We start from the raw sequence: 9,441 nt of genomic DNA, 5'->3' as shown, positions 1-9,441 counted from the left end.
AAAAAAATGTGGTTGATCCCTCTTATATAGGAATCGGTATAGAACACGAAAGTGAAACGTGTCTTCACAGAAGTAGTGTAATGTTTATTGCACATTGATATATAATGTCTATTGGTGTTTTGTGGCTAAAGCGCCCTTAGGCGTTGATGCACCCACGCTGACGCCTGGTGGCACGTCTCCTCCATCACGACTACCAACGTCGATGACCATGAGCAACCGTCGTGCATATGGAAGCTGCACTACGCTGCACACGCTAGCACAACGCGAAAGACGAAGCACGTAACTGACACACTAATACAACGCGCAAGACAAAGCACGTAACTGAATCGTCACCGAGTCAAATCAGCGCGTACAGCGCGTCGTAATTGCAGCCTCCGCGATCAACTTCAGAAACATTTTCAGAGCTAATTGCGGAGGCCACGCTCCGCTGTGCTGAGTACGGTGAACGCCACCTAGGTGGCGTTGGTAGTGCTTCTTGATGCCAGCGTCCCTTCGAATGCTGGCATCGAGGCGTCGTAGTACTGAGACCACCGAAGCGTTCACTGTCGGTGCGCGTTAAGGCCGGAATACATGGAGCGAATAACCGGCGTCCGAGCGAAGAACTTCGTCGGGCGGCGAACGTCCGACGGCCGGCGTCAAGAAATTTGCCGTCCGCAGCCGATCTGCCTGTCCAAACATTTTCGTCGGGCGAACGCCGCCGCCGGAAGCGTCTAGCGCGCAGCGGTGGACGACAGCCAATCAGGAGGCACTAGTTCCGGTCGCAATGCATGCTGGTGTTTCGCGCGCGCGCGCCTTTTCGCGTCGTCTGCAATCGCGTTGGTGTTGCCGTGTCTGCATGTCTCTGCACCGATTGAGTAGTTCCTAGTATGATCTCTCAGGAATCGCGTTGTATTTGTACATCCCATATCCGCTGATCTGCGAGGAAACAGACAAGCAGTGCAAGCTCTCTACAACAACCTTCAACAGAAATCTTCTGATCTCAGAGGCCACATGCTGTCGTCATGCCTATCTCCCGACTTCCCCGATAGATGACGTTGGCATCGGATATTTCTTTCGCTAGGCTTAGACGCGTTCGAAACGAGAAGCGATCTCGAAAACTACTCAAGGTTATCCATAATACTCTGTCGTCGAAGCGGCCTGAGACTAAGCGAAAGCCGTTTACGCAGTCATTTGCTTCCAACTAAGTGAATTCTACAAGGAAAACGCCAAATTCAGTTCGAAGCGGGCGGCCGGGACCGCCGCCAACACGGCGGCCAACGCGCGGCGGCGTTCGCCGCATGTATTGCAACACAGCAAACATCCTGCGTCGTGTCGCCGCGTCGTTACTTGACGCGTGAAGTTCGTCGAGAAAGTTCGCTCCATGTATCCCGGGCTTTAGTGTCATAATGCAGTACTTCTCTTTTCTGCTCATAGGCGGCGGCACCGCCCCGAGCAAGAGCGCGGGTACACGGAGGAGTGTTAGATATATAAGGCGCGTCTGTGTAGCTCTCTGCGAATGCGTTTGTGGCGCAATGGGTTAAACGCTCGGCGATCTATCGTCGCGGACCGAGAGGTCGTGGGTTCGATTCCCAAATTTTGCATGTTTGTGGAACTTTTTCTTCTGGTTTCTTTCTTTGTATTATGTTCTATGACGTATTTCCGTGACGGAAATACGTCAGTGAAGTCTTGGTGGACCCCGGAATAAAACACTTTCGTGTTAATAAGGAATTATATATCAACTGTTTGACGGAACGGGGGAGAAAGTTCAGTGAGTAGATAAGACCAGCAATTTGGGACAGTTTGCCTGCAACGAAATCTGTATGATTATTCCAGGTCATGTGTTGGTCAAAGTGTACACCTAGAGATTTTATAGATTCAGCGATTTCAATCGTAGAGGAATTAATCCTCAGGTCTTCTTGCAAAGTGGTCTGCATATTTTTAGCCCGAAATAGCACTCCTTTAGTTTTTGAGGAATTAATACATAGGCCATTTTCTACTGACCACTTATATAACTTCTCCAGTACGATATTAGCCCTTGAGACTAAATCATTTGGATTTGTAGACGAAAGAAATAACGTAGTATCATCAGCATAGATTACAAAATGTGAGTCCCTATCAATGTTCACTAAATCGTTAACATAAATATTAAAGAGAAGGGGCCCTAAAATGCTGCCCTGTGGAACACCAATATTAACTGAACGAGTTTGAGATGCCTTATTGTTTATTTGTACAAACTGTTTTCTGTGATTTAGGTAGGATTTAATGAGGTCAAGGGCACTGCCACGAATTCCATAATATGTCATTTTAGAAAACAAGAGCTCATGGTTAATGGAATCAAAAGCTTTCGAGAAATCTATAAAGACCCCTAGTGTAAACAGACCTTTTTCAATATTATTTAGGATAAATTCTTTTTGCTCTAATAGAGCGAGCTGAGTGGATCTATTCTTGCGAAAAGCATACTGCTGGTTCGTTAACAGATTATGTTTATCCAAGAAGTTAATTATCCTGCAAGATATAATCTTTTCTAGGCCTTTAGAAAAAACTGGCAGAACCGACACCGGCCTGTAATTTGACAACATGGTTCTATCACCCTTTTTAAATATTACGGTTACTTTCGCCGTCTGCATTTCATGTGGGAATACTCCTGACGAGAGGCAGATATTATAAATATGAACTAATGCTGGCGCAATTATGTCCAGGACAAACTTAACAGGTTTAATTTGAATATCGTCAGCATCACAGGCATGACTGTTATTAAGCTCGGAAAGAAGTGAGGTGACTTCTGATTCAGTTGTAGGGTTAATGAAGATAGAGTCTGGGCAAGTGGTAGTAATAAATTGGCAGGCGTTGGCACATACGGGTTGGTGGGGTAGACAGACAAAATAATCATTGAAACAATCAGGCAACAAGTCGCCGCTCAGTTCAGCCCCATCATGCACGATTCGTAGCGCAGTGGCGGGAGTGGGTACTCGATTCATCAATAAATTGAGCTTATGCCATAGCTTTCGACTATCGTTTTTGCATAGCGCGAATGATTTGTGGTAGAAAGCAAGTTTAGCAGTACGTAAGTCTTTGTTCAGGCCATTGCGGAAACTTTTAAATGCTTTAAGATCGGCTGGATCTCGTGACTTAAGGAATTCATTAAATAATCTTCCCTTTTTTTAATCTTTTCTAATAAATCCTTCGTAACCCAAGGTTTGCGTATCTTTGAAGGCCTTGTGCGGTGTGAACGCGAAGGGAAATGTTTCAAATAGGCGGCGATAAATATTTGCAAAAATGTGTTGTAAGCCACTTCAGCACAAGAAGTGGCGTTTGCACACTGGCAAACGCCAGTCAGAAGCGCAGCGGCTCCAGCGCAGTGTCAGACGGCGACTGCACAGCGAGCGCGCGCCGGCGCCAGTGCGTCTACCACGGCTACGACGTCACTCATCTGGAATGCGCAGACCGGCGGCGGTGAGTCGCGCGCGGCGGCGGCGGAGTGCGCGAGAGGTGCCGGCTCCGGTGGCTCCGGTGTGCAAGCCATGTGACATCACTGATCCTTGCGCATGCGCAGCACGGCTCTTGATGTGCCGCGCGAAACGGGCTTGGCTAGGCCAGTGTAGCTAATGCTACAAAAATGGCGAAAGTATTGGCTTTTGCGCGCGGTGTCCAGCAGCAACGTTACTAGACCTCCAGCAGTGCGTGCAAAGGTCGTGCTAAATTGCAAAATAATTAATTTAATGCTTTTGCTCTCCTAGCTTCACATTGTTAGGCATTAGAGACAATTTGCTTGTATTTCTGCGGCATAGTGGGTGCATCGACTCATAACGCACAATGTACGATCAATGCACGAGAGCTTTGAATGTGCAAGAGATGTCCAAATCATAAGGACATTCGACGTCCTCTGGATGACCCTTGACTGCCACGTACTAGTCGAACATACTATAGATGTAAACTGGACGTCGTTAAATGTCTTAGATATTTGGTCTTTTGTGGTACATCCAATGGATCTTTGTGGTTCACTGGGGATGGTTCTCGCTATCTGCTGGTTCTCGTGGTTCTCGCTATCTGCTGTTTGTCGCGACGTTGTACGGGGTGCCGCGTAGCTTCGCATTTTATTGCGATGTTCTCAGGCTATTTTTGTTGCAGGTTGTTCGTTAATGCACTGACTCGACTGCAGCTTCAGCCGCTGACGCTTTGGTGCAACCATTTACTTCATTTGTGTGCATGCGTATCTATTCGCAAAACGTAGTCCCCCTACGCCAAACCGCAAGAAAATCTGGCTCGTGAATAGACATGTGAGCGCGTGCAAATGCAGGAGGCAGTATGCATGCGGCGTTCTGTAGGAGAGCAACGGTTGCATGACGAGAGCAAGCGTTGCCGTTCGTCCTTCCGTTGCTCCCTTTCAAACCGGAGACTAAACACTTAGTCCTTCGATTTTCGACATGTCAGCCATCTGTGTTCCAGTTGGTCCCTCTGGGGACTAAATGTTAGTCCTGAGGACTAAAAACTGCAGTTACTCTCATTTTCTCCATTTTTGGCTTAGAGCGTAATCTTTACCGGGACACGCTTGCGGCGAACGCTATCTGTGAAGGTGAGCTTTCTGGTTCCTTGTATTGCGATACCAATAATATGGACACTCCAAGCGAATTACCACCGTCATCGTCGCTGTCGCCACGAGGTTCTGTATAAAGTCCAAGGGCGATAAAATCGTCGCCGCGCGCCGTATGCTGTATGTGCGAGTGAGAGCGCGCGAGGGACTCGCGCTTTCACGGAGAGCGAACACACAGCGGAGAACAAATGCGACGTCTTCCGTCGTGCAAAGGCCGTGAGGGGATGGGAGGGAGCGAGGGGAGGCGACGGGTAGCCGTGGAACCAAATGCGTATCTTGCGACAGGGCGCAAAGGGAACTGGCGACTCAATCTCCTACGCGAAAGGAGGAAAGCGGGAAGGCAGCGGTGGAGGGAGGGTGTGCGGCTTATACTCTGCCAGCAACTGCGTACTCGTACTTGGCACAGCTCCGGGCCGTCGCGCGCACCATATCTTGAAAGCTATCTCCAAACGGCTCTTACCTTTGCATGCGCTGTGCTTTCGCCATTCACTTTCCGTTGAAGCGATAGACCGCATGAACCTTCGCTCGCTGCTTCTGGTGCGCTTACGGCATACGAAGGGTGACTTTTTAAAATGCAGCTTCTATAAAAAACTATGACCGTGAGACACCTGTCGTCTTCGCATACGAGTCTACGGTTACTGTGAGAAAACAAATTAAAAATAATGCCTTGACTTTTTTTAAGTCATAAGCATTAGGTGTATATGTGGGCGGTGCCCTTGGCGGTGACTTTGGCAAAACTGCGCCGTGACGCAAAGAGTAAAAACACGTCTAGAATGCTCGGATTGACTTCATCTTTCTCAGCGAGGTTCCTGTAAACAAAGGAAATAAGTGGCTTCAAAAAGAAAATTTGGTATATTTCGGTCTGGATGGGAATCGAACCCGGGTTTCTGCAGTGTGAGACGCGCACGCTTCCCTGAAGCTACGGTTGCTTTTTTTTTCTTTTTTTTTGAAGGTATTTATTACGGATATAAAATTTACGTGCGTAAGGTATTTTCATAGCGGTCAAAACAGCCATATCCGCGTCTACGAGCCCAAAACAAGCACTTCAGAGGGTAATCAAGGTCGATCCAAATAGGTCGCGAAGCTTCGGACGAAAAGCGGTTCAGAACGAATTGTCACCGACAGACAGACAGACAAAGAACTTTTATTCAGGTCCTGAGGAACTGCGTTTGGACGCCCCCTTTCAGGGGGAGTCAGTAGCAGTCGCGGGCCGCTCCCACGCAGGGACCGGAAGACCGTGGCCCTCCGCCCTCTCGCAGGCCCTCTGGACAGCCCGAAGTTGAAGCGAGAGGTCGCCGCTTTTAAGGGCTTCCTCCCAGACCTCTTCGTTGTTGAACTCTGTGTCGCGTAACGCAGGACATTGCCAGAGCATGTGAGCTAATGAGCAGTACGCCTCTCCGCAGTTCGGACATTGCGGTTCGATGATGGGCGAGAAGTGACTACATCAGCAAGGGTGGCTATGGGAGCAGTGATTGAAGCGCGACTATGTTTGGAGGGAATAAACACTGGGGAAAAATGCAGTTAGATTCATTCAACGAAAATAACATTCCTAATCAATTTTATGTACGCATGGCGAGAAAAGAAGAGACAACTCGATTTTACTTGACCATTCTCAATAAATACCTTTTTTCAGCGCCCACCATAAGAGCGCCCATCGATAGCGGCGGGCGTTGACGCCGCTATCTCTTGCAATGCAATGCAGCTCTTGAAGTGTGCAGGAAGGCGCGCTCGTAAAGTTCACCTGTTACAGTACGCCCCCCTCACATGTCGTGCTGTTTTGCTTGTCAACGTTTGTCTAAATTTAGTGACGCGGGTAGTTTTTTTGTTTCTTAACCTGTGCAGTGAAAAGTAGAGTTGCGACCGTCATATACTTGTTTACTTTAGTTCTTTTTGTGCGATAGCGCTGGCTGACGGGCTTGGCGTCCGATGAAAGGACAAGCACTCCACGCAACTTCGCCCAAAGCGTTCGTCGGTCTCCAAAGAAGGTACGTTCTGTGCAGCGACTGAATCTCGACAGCCGTAAGGCGGACCTTTTCCTGCATCGCTTTCCACGCTAAAAGCTCGAAACGCCCATCAAGTCGAATGGCGGGGCATTTGAATATACAGCTCTAATGGCAGGCCCCCGCAAACAAATTTCGCGCCTAGGGGAACAAAATGACGTTACTTCTGTTTTTAACAGATATGACATCACTATTTTTTCTTTTGCCGGAAGTGTTTCCTCCTGACACAGATGGCGCTAAGCCCCATGAACCGCCGAAGAGCCGCCATGTTTGGAACGTATGGGCCCTTATGGAAGCTTCGCTACCAGGTATATTTAACTTGGTAGAGTTATTACAGCAAACAGTTCTCTAAAAGGGAGGTAAAAGGATACACTGCATCAACAATGGATACCAGTCTGGCTGGGAGTCTCTTTGATCGTAAAAGTCTTTCAGTTGTGAAATCGTCCGAATGAAATTGACTTCGAAGATGCAATTGGCTCTGCATTCAGATCTAAAATGCGAATTTTCTATAAACTGTGCAACGCATTAAGTAGGAGCATGTGAAGAGGCACATCGCCACATTTCAGTCCTATCAGATAGCGTATTGTCATCATCATCATCAGCCTATATTTTATGTCCACTGCCGGACGAAGGCCTCTCCCTGTGATATCCAATTACCTCTGTCTTGCGCTAGCGTATTACAGCTTGTGCCTGCAAATTTCCTAACTTCATCACCCCATCAGGTTTTCTGCCGACCTCGACTGCGCTTCCCTTCTCTTGGTATCGTATGTGGATTTATATCGTGATCTTTTTAAAGTCCTTTGGAGAACGTCCCAAAGCAATATAGTGCCCATGCAATCAATAAGGGTGTGTTCTATTGTTTCCGGTACATTAAAGAGACGACAGTTATTCGGTGATACAAAGAGGCCTTTCCTATTTAACCATGTTTTAACAGGTAACGTTTCATTTGAGAACCTCACTGCCAGAAAACGCACTGAGAGGCACACTTCACGTATGAATCCCTGCAAATATGGACGTGAAGTAAATTTGCGGAAATTACTAAATTTTGCAAAACGTTCACGAGATTAACTTGCAAGAATGCTTGAAGTAATGGGTGAGAACGGTCTCGAAAAAAGAAGAAACTTGACTCTAATTGTCTAACATAAAGGCGAACAGGCTAAGACCGCCTGCACTAACTGGTCTGAAAATGTTATCACGCCTCATTGGCTCATAAGATGAGGACCAAATAAAGTCGACAAGAGTAGCTAGATGGGCTTGTTGGTTCATCAGGAAGGCAGTATTTCATAACTTAAAGGTCAACAAAACGCCTTCAGATGGTTTTCTAGCTATTCATTGCCATAATTGTGGGTGTCTCTCTCTCTTTGATAAAACGCAGATAGTTGGAAGTAGCAAGTGTGAACTAACCCGTCTAATAAGTGAGAGTGAGCAGATAGACTATCATGGTGACTCTTGTATCAGTAAGACTTCCCTAGCGTTGAGTGACAAGGAACTTATTTTTTTGCGCTTGTACAATTAAATTTTCGTTGCTGTTTGTACGCCCCCTCTTGTCACCTTGCTCCCCGCGAGCAATGTGGCTCACGTGGTCGGTGACGGGCTTCCATGGCACTATATTGTTCGGCGTGGTCAAGGCAATAAACTTCATTGTTGTGACTAGCGCCTGAGCGTTCCTACGTCTCCTTCTATGTCCTCGTCCTTACTAAGCGCTGAAATATGACCAAATAAAGGTTGCAAATATTCGGTGAAACTGCTGTATGTAAACCCTGGAACAATTAATTATTTGCAGCACATAGAAGAGTTGTGTTGCCAAAAATTAATTGCATGCTTTAGCTCTGCCAAAGACTGAGAGATTATGTGGAACGAATGTTTGGGCATACGCCTTAGGGTTGGTAAACGTTCTCTCCAGTAATGTGTACTTGACTTATATGCATCCAATGGTACACCCAGGTGTTTTGGTGGCTGACAAGTACATTCAATACCGGCTAACTGTGTCGGTTTAAAGATCCATGAACCATACCAAAGCCCCAAAATTTTAGCATTGTTCATTCGTGCACCACAGATGGTGCCAAATTCCTCTATCTTGGACACCACAGTTCTAATACTGGGCTTGTCCGTGCAAAAGAAAGCGAGGTCGTCTGCATATGCCAGCCGTTTCACCTTTGTCCCAAAAACACTGAAACCATGAATATTACTAGAGTGAATCACGTTGAAACACATTGGTTCTAAGTAAAGGGCAAAAAGCAATGGCGACAAGGGAAAACCTTGCTTCACAGAGGAACGAATGCACACAGGCTTGGACAATTGATCATTAACAATCAAACGAGTTGAACAATCGTTATAGCGCAATTTCCCACCTTTAAATATAACGGAGCCGACGTTAGCATGCTTGAGAAGAGAAAAGAGAACAGAATGAGGGACCCTATCAAAAGTATTAGCTAAGTCTACTTGGAGCATTGCTAGTTCCTCATAAGAACTGGAACAGTGTTCCAATACTGTACGGGCGATGTGTATGTTTGTATCGAGTGGTCTTCAAGACTGCAGGATTGGTGACAACCAATGAAAATCGACACTGCAAATTGTAGCCTATTTGATACCTTTGCAAAAATTTTAGTCTACATTAGACATTGTAATAGGTCTGTAGGCTTGAAGAGATCGCAGTTTCTCTCTGTCAGTGTTTTATTGCGATAGCAATTATATGGACACTTCAACCGGATTTATGCCGTCGGCGTCGCCGTCGCCGTGAGGTTCCGTATAAAATCCAAGGGCGATAAAATCGTCGCCGCGAGCCGTATGCGCGAGTGAAAGCGCGCGGGGGACGCGCGCTATCACGGAGAGCGAACGCACGACGGAAAGCAAACGCGACTTCCGTCACGT

General features: G+C 47.0%; 1 long non-coding RNA gene across 1 annotated transcript in view; it reads left to right on the top strand.

Annotated features, from left to right (window-relative positions):
- Window positions 1–375: 375 nt before the first annotated feature.
- LOC125946168 (uncharacterized) overlaps window positions 376–9,441 on the top strand; it is a 118,869-nt gene continuing 109,803 nt past the window's right edge. Inside the window, exon 1 of the long non-coding RNA XR_007467432.1 lies at window positions 376–456. This is a non-coding gene — a long non-coding RNA (uncharacterized LOC125946168). The remainder of the gene's footprint in view (window positions 457–9,441) is intronic.

This window comes from Dermacentor silvarum, chromosome 6, assembly GCF_013339745.2.
Source record: "Dermacentor silvarum isolate Dsil-2018 chromosome 6, BIME_Dsil_1.4, whole genome shotgun sequence".
Taxonomy (NCBI): domain Eukaryota; kingdom Metazoa; phylum Arthropoda; class Arachnida; order Ixodida; family Ixodidae; genus Dermacentor; species Dermacentor silvarum.
The sequence above is the reverse complement of the archived record's forward strand: the minus strand, read 5'-3'. Positions and strand labels throughout refer to the sequence as shown.